Genomic DNA, 12,479 nt, shown 5'->3' with positions numbered 1-12,479 from the left:
CGTGCCGTGCCGTGCCGGGCGGAGGAGCGGTCCCGGAGTGATGACGCGCTTCCTGCCCTCCCCGGCGGGGGTCTGCGCCTGGAGTCCGCGGCGGCAGCTGCGGGCGGCGGCGGCGCAGGCGAATGAAGGAAGGAAAGGAGCGAGGGCTTAGGCGCTTTGCAGTGCTTCGGTAACGCCTCTCCCGGTAGGAGCCCCTGAGGACCCCCTTTCCTCCCTACCGCTGCACGGTGTGTGGAGCGTCTGGTGTGCGCTGAGCCGCGGAGCGGGGGACGGCTCCGCGCAGAGGCTGAGCGGCGGCAGCGCCGAGCCGCTTCGTCCTGCAGCCAGGCAGCCGCCGCCGCCGGGATTGCGTATAAATGTTGCGTTGTCCCCAGCCGGGCAGCAGCTCCGGAGCGAGGCAGCGGGCGGGCGGGCGGTAGGCGCCGGTGCCCGTGCCCGCCGCTGGCCGCACGAGCGGCGGGAGCCCGGCGGCGCGGATCGTTCGGCATAGCCTCACCGGCGCGCCGCGCTGCCCGCCCAACAAGTTGCTGGCTCTGGAGAGGGCTGCGATGACCTGGTCCCATGCTGTGCGGAGAGCAGGGCTGCCCTAACGCTGGGCGGGCTGATCCCCGGGAGGAGGTGAGCGGCTTCGGCTCGCTTTCTCGGCGGCTGGAGTCGAGGTCGGGGGGAAAGCCTGGCTCCTTCAGGGTCCTCCAAGCCAACCCTAATGCTAACCCTGTATAGCGTGTGGGAGCGAGGGGCCGCTGGCGAGGAGCGGCGCGGGGGCGGCTGCGCCCCGGGGCTGGAGCTGTACGCCGCGCCGCCGAGGACCGCGATGGAGAGAGACGCTTCTCGCAGCACGTTGCGAAGCGGCGACCTCCCAAGGACGATCGCGCTGTGTGTGTGCATGTGCGTATCCATGTCCATGTGCCCGCCCTTCACCACCAGCCCCGGGGGGCGCCTCGGCTGGCAGCGGGTCGCAGGCCGGTGCTGTAGGGAGCGGCGGGAAGGCGAGGGCGCGTCCAGCCTGGGCGGGCGGGGGAGCCGCGCCGCTCGGCGCCAGCCGGAGCCAGCTGGGGCGGGCGAGCGCGCGGCGGCCGCGGGCTCGGCGGCGGCGCGCCCTGCGCCAGCGGGAGGCGGGCGCTGCGCGGGGGCGCCGCGGCGGCGGGCGGCGGGGCACCTGCGCTCTTCCGCTCGGCGCGCGGCGCGCTCGTGCTCCGCTCACCAGCCGCGTTCCCTTCCTCGGGCTCTGCTTTGCGCTCTGTTAAGGTGTTGCTGGTTGGAGAGAACGTGGGACACTCACCGATTCGAAAATTCTGCTAGGTTAAACAACTGCCCATTTCCCGCCGGCTGTTGTAAAGGTTTGTTCTGTATAGCTCTGGTTCGGAGCCAGGTTTGAGCCATGTTACCTGGAATGGCAGGAAGCCCGCTCTGAGTTTGAAAGTGTGCTACTTGAAAACATCAGGACTTCTGCATGGCAAGAGAACCCAATAGCTATGGAGATCATCCTTGGGACTAAAAAGCAAGCAAGCAAACAACAGATTTTTCGGCTTACTGATGCTTACATTAAAAATCACTTAATCTTTTGTGAGCTTACTCTTACGTGAATGGCAGTGTGTTGTAAGTATGAGCGAAAGCTGCTGGTGCTAGTTACAAATGTTTTACGAGGGGTAGTATATGGGAAGTTTTCCTATCTGTTTCAGACAACGAAAGCCATTCTTCAGTCAGTGTTGGTAGTTCATGGGTAACTTAGCTAACAAAATCGGCTGAACTATATTTTCTGCTTTATTTTTTAAAGCATGAAGCTTTAAAGGTGGTGCAATGAGATTGAATGTTACTGTAGAGCTGGGAGGGGGAAAAATGGATAACCTTACCTCTGAGATGTGCATTTCATGTGAAATTCACGACATTTCACCTCACTCCTAATTACAGAACTAAAGGTTTAAGTGGAACTTTCTTCTGACCTATCTGGTTGTTGGTGACAAAATTATTAAGATGAAGTAACATGATAAGAATAGTTCTTTTTCTAGTCCTGAATCTGTGTCAGAGTTACCTTGACAAACTTAGTCAATATTTAAGTTCTTCATCTCAATACAGAACTCGATATCGAGTATAGCAATGTTATATAGAATACTCATTCATTCTGCCATACAAATTAGTGTACTTTACCCTGAATACTTGTGAATAGTTGTCTTATATGTGAATAATTATCCTACATGTTCGTAGAGTAACATCTGTTGCATTATATCATGTAATGGAATGTGGTACAGCCTAATTTAAGTTGTTTTGAAATGCTGCCATTGCAGTGAAGTAGTGCCTCAGAGAGTAAGGGTTTTTTTTGGTGTGTGTGTGTGTGTGTGTGATGGATAGGTTGGTTAAAGACTAGAAGATACTGAAAAGGGTGAATTTGCATTTGAACTGCAAAGGATTAAGTAATTTAACTCTGAGCTTGGTTTGTTGTGCAGTTTTATATAGACATCTTTTATCATTTGCCAACTAATCTAATCACTGAGTTCTACTAACATTAGCAAATAAATCTTTAGTTAAAACATAACAGATAAGTACAAAATCGCACTATAGTCTATGCAAGTCATTTATTTTGGAGAGGGAAAAGTGGGCTTGAAAGAAGTGTCTGGTTGTTGATATGTCTGTGGCACAGCTTGGACTGCATAAASTTTATGATGATTAAAAATTTTACTGTGAGAACTCTCATTTGGTATTGTTTCTACAAAGGTTTGACTTGGCAAAGCAAGGATTTACTGAAATATTAGTATTTGTCCCGTGCTACTTCATATCCTTACCTATGCAATAGATATATATTAAATCTGTGTGAATTCAAGGTGTAGGCAGCTTCCAAAAATGCCAGTACTTAATTACATTACATTGCTGACCATTGCAGCGGTCAGTAGTACAGACATCAACCTCCATTCCTTACTGTGGTATTGTAGTGTTGGATAGTTGTTGGTCTAACAATAGTGTTTGTTCGTGAAATGTGGGCAATATCACTTGCTCAAGCATTACTCACTACATACATACTCATACAACTTCGTTAGCACTGAAGTAATGAAAAAGCTGCTTGAAGTAATTCTCGGTGCCTAGTCATATCTACATCTCAGATTTTGGCAAACTGCTGAATCTATACACATCACTTCTTTTAAAAATATGCGAGCTTTCTTGCTAAGAAGTTACTGTATAAATATTGCCTTTGCAACAGGTCATAATTAGGAGGGGGGAGAGATATGAATGTGTTTACAGAACACAGCTTTCAAAAATTCATTTTTTTCCCCCAGGTCTTGAATCTTCCAAAGATTTGGCAAGTCTATTTACACGTGTTTCTGTGGACGATAGAATGCTGATGCAAATGGAGAACAGCAGACAAAATGATCGGGTGTTGTTGCAAATAGGGGGAAGCTGTCTCAAGCATTTTGCGTATTACGTTTCATTTGTTTCCTTTTGGATTGTAGTGTGTTAGCTGGAACAAAATTTACTAGCATATAGCTGGAAACAGTAGTTGGCACCTGCAGGAGAACACAGGTTTTTGCTTCTGAAGTTTTGCTTTTGATCACATGTGGCCATAAAAATGGGTAAGAATGAATTGGAGAGGTTTTTTGGGGGCAGTGGGTAAAAAGAACTAAAAAGAGGTTTGCCGAGCCCTTGACTACCAAATTCCGAAGCTATGGTGTTCAGAGTAGTCTTGGCCTTTGCAACTCTGTGGATGGGATTGTGAGTATAGACATCATATTATATCTTGGGCCTCTTTATTTTTATTGTTGTGAGTAAACAATCCATTCCTTTAATAATAATAAAAAGAAGGATATCGGTCAGATATGTTAAAGAACTTGAAGGTAGCCCAAGCTAGCTAGACCTGTAAGTGGTAGGTGTACTGAAATCCTGGGTCTGATCAATGATAAGTAAATTATAGGCATCTCTCTCTGGGCGTAGTAGAGGCAGATGCCTCTTCAGTCAGGTTAGTACAGTTCAACGAGAAGAGGGGAAGGAGCCTGGGGTTAGCCTAGATACAAAGATACCAGACTTCTGAGTGCGAATACTGAACATTCCAGGTTTGTCTCTGCTAATGCTATTACAAATCCATTTCATGGCAGTGTCAGAGAACCATTTCTATGGGTGTGTTGTGTGCACACATACTTATCTCAAAACTGAGTATGAATTAGCCTGTGTACTTGAAGTAATTGTGATAACATTTTGATGTTTTCCAGTTTCAGTTGCAAGCTGGGATTCTGTCCCCAGAGATCCACCCCCGCAGTTCTCAAAGCTCCAGTACCTTTTTACGAAAGCATCTTCAAAAAGCTAGAAAACACACCGACTTTACAAGGTGATGGTGAGTGCAGAAGGGAAAGTCAAATCTTAAAATACCTTTACTACAGCACAAATTTCTTGCTCTTAGTCCCTTTACTTGGCAGCAACCAGTTGAATTTCTGCCAAGACAGGTCAGACTGGTACTTGAAACTACCTCCCTTGCATTCTGGGTAGGTGGTTCATCTTTCTGTGTTTGGGCAGCAGGAAGAAGGTGTGAATTGAAGTGAATTGCAAATGAGTCTTGTGTCCTTTATCTGCTAGCTTTTATAAGGCTGAGATTTTGTATTTCCATGAAAAAGTGACATTTTGCCTAGGGAGAGGCAGGAGGTATTGGCTGTTCTAAATCACAGGGAGTAACAATTAAGATGATAAAGAATTAGTGGTACTGCATGGGCCATTTAACTGTTCAGGCAGATTAACAATTTACATTTCTGTCAACTGTGGTAGGGGCTTGCCCTACTATAGGGTATCCAAAAGTCTTTAGTGTTTTGCTAAAGAGTAATGATGTGAGAATTCCTTAAACAATAGCATTTTCTTCAGCCTAGAAAGGCCCTCAGAATTAAGACTTTTCTTAGCATGTATTCTTGTCTGGTCTCATCTAGTGATCTCTCATGTTTCTTGGGAGTCAGTATCTGTAACATAGTAAAAGTTACCCTGTGTTTCATCTACTTTACCTGTGGATCTAGTTTATATTATAGTTTATTTACAATGGTGGTGTGTACTGCTTAGGAAGCTGTAATTTCTCTGGAGTGTTTAAAGGTTCAAAAGTAGATGAAATAATTGCATGAGCATAAAACAGTTTTAAAAACTTATTGGTGGAAAAAAAACCAGACTGGAATGTATACTGGTAACACCATCAATTAGCCTTAAAGGCATTGATGGTGGGACAATGTAATAGCAGTTAGAGGAAATATTGCCAATTTTCTACCTTAGACTGTTCAACTTAAATGTACCATATTTTTGTAACAGGAAACAGCAGGATGGTACTTGGCACAGAGAGGGAGAGGAGAAGGGAAGTAGTGAAGGCAAGTAATGAATACCTGCCAGAAGTGATAACCCCTGGTGAGGAAAAGAAACATGGTAATCTCATGGTGGTGACAGGGGACAGGATGATGATGTAAGACTAAAGCACATAATGCTATAGACATAATAAAGATGTTGAAATGCCAGGACAAATTTGAAATTCAGCAATGCGACTAAAATGGGATTAAAAGTTGACACGAATAAAATGGGATCAGGAAGCAGAATTTGAATGCAACAGTTCCCTGTAGCCTGTACCTTATTTTTTTTTTTAATTATTATTATTATTTTTGACTATAAGACCTTCTTGGATTAATTTTTGTTCCAATCTAAGGAAATGACTGCTTGAGTCACCTGTTGTTGAGGAGGCATCAGAACTATCTGAGGAGAGGATCAAGTGGGAGCCACTACTGCACAGCAGGAATGCAGGGTCAGGCTGAAGAAACTAGTGGCAGACCTCCTGGGTCAGGATACTGCAGAAAGCGCAACTGCAGGCAGGAAAAGATAAATGCCCAACTTCTGTTTAAAAAAAGTAAAGGCTATCGGAAATGAAATCACTTTGTGGTGTTTAAAGTACTTCTGGGAAATGTTATGTGCAGCAACAGAGGATGTGTGGAGCCCAAAGGAGGATCCAAAACCTTGGGCTGTTTACCCACTCTGGAAAATGGTTAAAAAAAACCCTAGTAGTTCTGTGGTTGCCTTTGCAGCTATGGTATGACTCAGATCAGCTTTGTTGTAGCTGGACTGCCTATACAGTTGCACTGTGATCCTAATCAGACTTAAAAGCAGCTGTGGAGGACAAAAGAAACATAACCAAATATATAGAAGAATGAAACCTGTGGAGAAAGAGTAATTAAGTAACTTTATATAGTGAGATCATACTGGCCAGAGTATGGATTAAATACAGCACAAACCTAGGCACTAAGATGAGAGAAGAGGGATTGCAGTAGTTGTAATGGGCCTTGTGTGAGACTTTTATGTTTACAGGACATGAAAGGATAAGGGAGCCAGTGCAAAAGGACTTGCAGATGCTTTTGGAGGGTGTGTGAGGTGTTTTGTGCTTTCTCTATCCTTAGCCAGGAAAGCAAAAGCCAGGCTAAGCAGTGATGTTGTCCCAGGAGCAGGAGGTTAGTCTGTTAGAAGTGCTACCTGTATCAGTTGCAAAAGCAGTGATTGTCAAAGGATATGAAATGCTTCAGCCTCTTTCTTATCCCTGTTCACACTGCCTTGTTCTAAATGGCCACCTTGCTCCTCGTTCTGGAGCTACATAGCTGCTGCTGTGTAGCTGTTCCAGAAAGAGAATTGCCCGATCTTGAAAGATGACGTCATCGTGATCACAACAAACTGTCAGACATCAAGTCTTCAAGATCCATGGAAAATAATACTTTGAAGTTTGATCTTGGGGCAAATAACTGTTCAGTGGGTGACCAGCTAGTGGCACACTACAGTGAGAAAGCCCAAGTATGCCGGCTGTGTGGTAGTATTTTTGGAACAGCACGAGAATGTGTCGTTTCCACTATCCTAAAGTTTCTTTCTATTGCTGCCTTGTTTATAGCACAGGCTTGTCCGTCCTGAAAGTTGTTCATAGCTGCTTGTGCTCTAATGCAACCATTTGCTGAGTGAAATTGCTCCATGATGTTCCATGAATATTTTGGGAAAAGTGTTGTTTGCTCTCAGGTAATTTGACCTTGAACAGTACTCTTAAAATTTTATTTTTGCTTGTACTTGCTGTGTAGTTCTAGAAGGCTTTCAGCAGCATTTTTGTATTAATTGATATGCTGATAATGGTGCTAGCCAAATTTTAATGCATGCTACCTAACAAAAAGCAAGTAAGATGAAACAAGAAACCATGGGAATTAAGTTCCACAATTGTGTTCCTTTACTCTAAAGAATTAGAATCCCGCAAGACAAAACGTGAAGATATGGGGGGGCGGGTGAGGGGACCAAAAGATGTTCTTAAAGATTTCATGTCAGAGATATGGCTGACCTACAAGGGAACATGGAATGGAATAGCAGGGCCTTGGTGCCAAAGAGATAAGGCAGAAAAATACTTTGGTGGTACAAGTGGGTGGTTAAGGTGAATTATGTATGCAGCAGTTGTTGCAGATTGTTTGGAACAGATAAACAAAGCCTGCAATTAATTAGAAGGATAGACATGCCCTGAGGACCTGAGCAAACCAGTACTGAAACAGCTGTAAGGCTGCTTACAGTTGTACTGTAAGGTGTGAAAATGACTGTATAATAGCTGTGAATACTTTTACAGGAAAAATGCTTTGCTGACTAATACTATCATCATTCCCTTTCAAAAAGTAAGTTAGAGTTCCGGTTACTGAAAATCTCATACATGTATGAAGGGAAAAAAACTGTTACTTAAACTGAAAGCTAAAAATGGAAGTTGAAGTCAAAACATTCTATTCCATATGGATTATATTACAGTCAGCAATGGCCTTAACTTTTCTGGAATAGTTTCACTCCCTTCAAAATGCAGCCTTATCTGGTCATTTAAGAAAGAGAGTGAATTGTCTGTCTTCAAAGTGATGGTTCGCTGTAGCATTAAATTCGGCCCTCTACATTTGGACCTTGTTACTAAACAAAATTAAATGCTCCCTGAGCAGAAGTGCTTTGTAGTTTTATCTTCTGAGCCAAAGGCTCTGCTAAACAGTATCAATACCGAGGTTGTGATTTAAGGAGGTTTTGGAGGCTTGAAGAGGATATAGGTCCATTCTGATGAAGAGCAAAAGTGAAATTTGGCTTAATAAAATAAAGCAGCAGGACTAGTAAAACCTAAAAGTAGTGAGACCTTTTAAGAGAATGGCTTAATGGCTTCAGAGCTGTGGAAGTGGTTGAATCCAAAAGATTGTGTTTGAAAACGATCTTGAGTTTTTTTTCACTGTAAAAAAATGTTAATCTGCATTTCGATGTCAGTTTTGTTGACAGTGGAGGTTCAGTTCATTGCTTTGTGAAAGATGAACAGCAGAGCTGAGAATTATTTGCCCCCCCCCCAAAAAAAAACCCATGATATTTAAGCAGTACTCTATTAGTATAATACCTTGTTAGGGTTCTTGATAGTCCATGTTACTAGCTTAACTAATGGTTTACTTAGCTTTTTTCTCAGAGTAGTAATTTTAGTTTTGGAGCCCAGTAAGAGACTGTAGAAGTAAGAGAAGCGTATAACCCATGATAACTAATGTCATTTGAACTTTTCAAAGTGAAGTCATTCATATAAGATTAAGTACACAAAATTAGTTCTGTTGTTGCCATATGGTGATCTTAGCCCAAGAAGGGTGTCATTTTGATGTTAAATTTAATATTGAGAATTACTTACCTATAGTACTACTTATCTTCAGGTAGCTTGCAAATTAGTTCATGCTTTAATTTGTTTTTTTTTCCCCAGCAAAAGTGTGAATATTTAAATACATAACTTTGAAATGTTTTTATATATGTGGGTATATTAAATGTCAGCTGAGAATTTACTACCTAAAGGCTTAGTGCAACTGGATACTTTTGCACTCGGGATCAGCCTGTGTTGCATTTTGGAGGAGAGTTTCCCATAAGCAAGTTTCCAGAATGGTGAGAGGCTATCTGGTCAAGACTGGGGAAGCTTCCGTGTTGCAGAGTTTGTGTATAGTTTTTTGGCAYGGTACCTGTGCATTTGGAATTGTATTATCTCCTGCCTTCTTGCATTACTTTGCAGGTGACTTGCGTGGTAGATGTTGGTGTAGCAGCTCTCGTAGCGCATACTGTCTTTCTAGTGCTATATTAGTATTAAAATGCAGCTGATTACTCTGGGTGACTAATATTCAGTAGCTACACTGCTTGCAGACAGACATCTTGGAATCAGGCATGCCTGATGTTGGCCTTGCTTGCAACCCATTTCTGCGTCTGTTCCCTTAGATAGTTAGGAAATCTCATGTTTAACGTAAACAGTTACTTTTTATAAAGCCACTTTGAGAACTTCTGTAGGAGTCATCTCAACAACATGAAGTGAAGCAGCTGCGCGGAGTGTTCAAGTACTTACTGGGAAGATGGTGCTGCCAAAGTCAGAGCTGGCTTAGTGTTTTCAAATGTTAGCTGAAAGGGAAACGCCTTAATTTCACTAATATCGGTTTAGCCAGATAATTGAGAATTCCTGGGCTAAGGCTTGTGTTGTAGCTTTGCGTGCCTCTTTGTAAAGAGAGTATAACAAGGTGAACTGTTAGCTGAGCTCCAAACCAGAGGGGAGACTTACCTCTCTTTTTGTGGACAGACTCAGTTAAGTAGTGGTCTTTGTGATAATCTTTTTACTAAAAGTTTTTGCACTTATTTATAAATGGCAGCCTAGGTCATGTTTTCTTGGTCTTAGGAATACTTTCTCTCATGCCTATTTTCCTTAACTCCTGGTAAAGCATTGCATTATACAGTTTACCATGCTTTGTTGCCTACTACCTTGTCTGTCTTGAATATATGAGGTATTTGTGTGTTATCACCATCCTGTCCACAAATGATAGCAAGCATGTAGCCCATCTGTGTGGGTCTGGTTTATGGATTTTCACTGTCTCACAATGGAATAAGATCACTTGCTTGTTTTTTGCCTTCCAGAACTCCTCTACTTTGCCTCAAGTTAGGGTCATACTTCCTGGCCGTGTGTGCACTCCACCTGAACAGTGAAGCTCTAGGTTGTTTGTCTCATTTTGTGAAAATGTAGGCCCCACTATAAGTGATGGATCACCTGTTTCCATACACTGGAACTGGAAATGGCTAATTCCTATCCACTAATGATGAAGCCATGGATAATGATGCAGTCACTGTTTAAACAGAGGCATTTGTATTTAAATACTGATGGTCAAAGAGCATTTGAAGCCTGTTGTTTGCTTAGGCCTGAGTTCAGGATCCTGTCACTGCATGTTAGAAAACTTAAAATGAGCTGTGCCATCGTCCTATCAGGTGATGCACATGGATTTTGAAGTAGAAGCCAAATCCATGATATTTGTGCATGTGAGTGATTGCATAAGGTTTTAAGGCTCTTAAAGAGATTATTTGAGCAAGATCCCAACTGCAGAGGGTCCTAAACCGCTTGTGCATTTCCATTCTTAGAATTCCTTGTCTTTGTTGTGCTTCATGTTCCTGTGCTTCAAAACGCGGTGTTTAGTAATGTGACTCTTGTGTGTTGTGACAGCATGCAGATTTTAATGAGCACACCCTAGTGATGTGTAGCTTTAGGTCATGCCGGGTGAGGAAATAAGTGTTAAAAGATTGAAGACTTTTGCCTAGGGCTTCTTCTAAGGAGGAACAGCCATTTTTTGTTCACTTTGTTTAGCAGCCAGCACAATGTGGTTCTCTTGCTGCCTGAGGCTACAGAGTCTTCACTTAGCAGATACTTGAAATTTATCTCTAATTATCTGCTCTCAGGCACCAGTAACGTTTTGGTACTCCCCCAATAAGTCTATATCTTCTCGTGCAGTTCAGCTTCTGTAGCTGTCATGTGAGTTGCGAAGAATGAAGTACAGCTTCAGCCCCTGAAGAGGATGCAGAAGCAAGGTGGGACTGCAGATAATAGCCCTTTTGGTAAAAGGGGAAGAATAAGCAGGGAGTTTTCTTTTTAAAGTGTTGTTTACAAGAAACTGAAGGAAAAACATGAAAGGAGGACAGAAAATACATGAGTGAAAGGGAAAATGACAAAAGCAGTTGTTTCCTTCAACTGTAGTTACAGCAGTTGTGCTACATTGACTAATCTCCCTTTCTGGACTATATACTAGTTTAAAATTCCTTGCTTAGGGTGTAGTTTTCATTGCTTGAGGCAAAATTGTTCTTGCATACTACTTGCAAAGTATTTCTACTACCACAGTTGAATACTCAAAGCAGTCCTTTCTGTGTTGAAACATAAAAATTCTAGAATGGTATTGGTTGGTCTTTTGGTACCAACGTTTGTTTCTGACATGTTCTATGGAATTTGTTTGCTTCTAGATTTAATTTTTTCTGTAAGCAAAGCAAAGCAAGCTAAATCAGGGACACTTATTTGGGGGACTCTTCTTTGTTTTTTCCGTAGGACCTGTTCCTGGCATTTAGAATCAGTTTGAGCAACAGGAAGCTGTCTGTGGTTGCTGCAGTACATGGCAAGTAAACCAGGATGCTAGAGATCTATTGTGCAAGTGGAGATTGTCTTCCTTTCTGTCCCTAGCAGCTTGGCAGATGTCATTTTTTTTCTTTCTTCCTGGTTGGTTTGTGCTTGTACTGTTGGGAATTTATCACTTGGAATAGAAGCAATTCATACTTCAGGTAGCTCAAGTGGCTTAGAATAGGAGCTCTTATCTTCTAACAATGTTCAGGAAGTATTCAACTAAACAATAGTAACAATTTTCTTGAATAAGCTAATGAAACTAGTATTTGTATGATCGAGTTTGCGTAAAGTGTATGACTCTCTTTTCTAGGACTACATTCCACTAGTTACTAAAAATGCTGGCTGACAATCTTATTTTGATCAGTGAGTGTGTTAGTGGCCCATAACGAGTGAAACAGTTGCATGAATGATAGCGGAGCTGGAGTGAGTAGGACAGAGGCTAGTCTTTGCTTTCTAATGTTTCTTATTGGGAGTTATGACATGCTTGTGGAAGAGGTATGCACAAAAATAGCTCATTCTCCAAAAGGCAGATGATAAAATGGTGCCATATTATAATATTTGCAGAAAAAATCAAGTGATGTGGAGTGGAGAACATAAGTGAATCTAGATTATTATTAGTCACACTCTGGTTTTGTAATGGATATCTTAGGAGCAGTGTAGTGAGGTGTAAAAGTGGTATGTGGGGTCTTGGTGCAAGTTGCATACTCTGAAAATTCAAGGCATTGTAACAGAGAATCTGTTTGTGTTCTGTAAAAAGCTGTGATGTCATGTGGAAGAGACAAACCCTGACTTTTAGTTAAGCAAAAAAGAGACTTAGAGCAGAACTTTGAGGGCTAAAAATGTGTGTTTCCAGCAACTCTTGGTTTCCATTGCAGGCTTGTTTGCTTGTTCAAAAAACAAAATAGGGATCAGAGAGATGGGGTGCAAGCATTGACCTGAGAGCCACGTCCGGGGTATTTGGGAGACATAATGATTCTTACAGCTCAAGTAGGTAGGTGTGTGGGGGTTTTGCCACTGTTGCTTTGCATTCAGACATACCTACTTTGAAAATTTTACTTGGTGCATG

General features: G+C 42.7%; 1 protein-coding gene across 1 annotated transcript in view; it reads left to right on the top strand.

The window, feature by feature from the left end:
- Nucleotides 1-70: 70 nt before the first annotated feature.
- The window catches only part of TLN2 (talin 2), a 215,958-nt gene continuing 203,549 nt past the window's right edge, over nucleotides 71-12,479 (top strand). Inside the window, exon 1 of the mRNA XM_085303277.1 lies at nucleotides 71-184. The gene's annotated coding sequence lies outside the window, so the exon portion shown is untranslated. The remainder of the gene's footprint in view (nucleotides 185-12,479) is intronic.

Source organism: Rhea americana, unplaced genomic scaffold (genome assembly GCF_003343005.1).
Source record: "Rhea americana isolate MKP2758 unplaced genomic scaffold, rheAme1 scaffold_2, whole genome shotgun sequence".
NCBI lineage: Eukaryota > Metazoa > Chordata > Aves > Rheiformes > Rheidae > Rhea > Rhea americana.
Note: the sequence above shows the minus strand (reverse complement) of the source record. Positions and strands in the feature narration are given on the sequence as shown.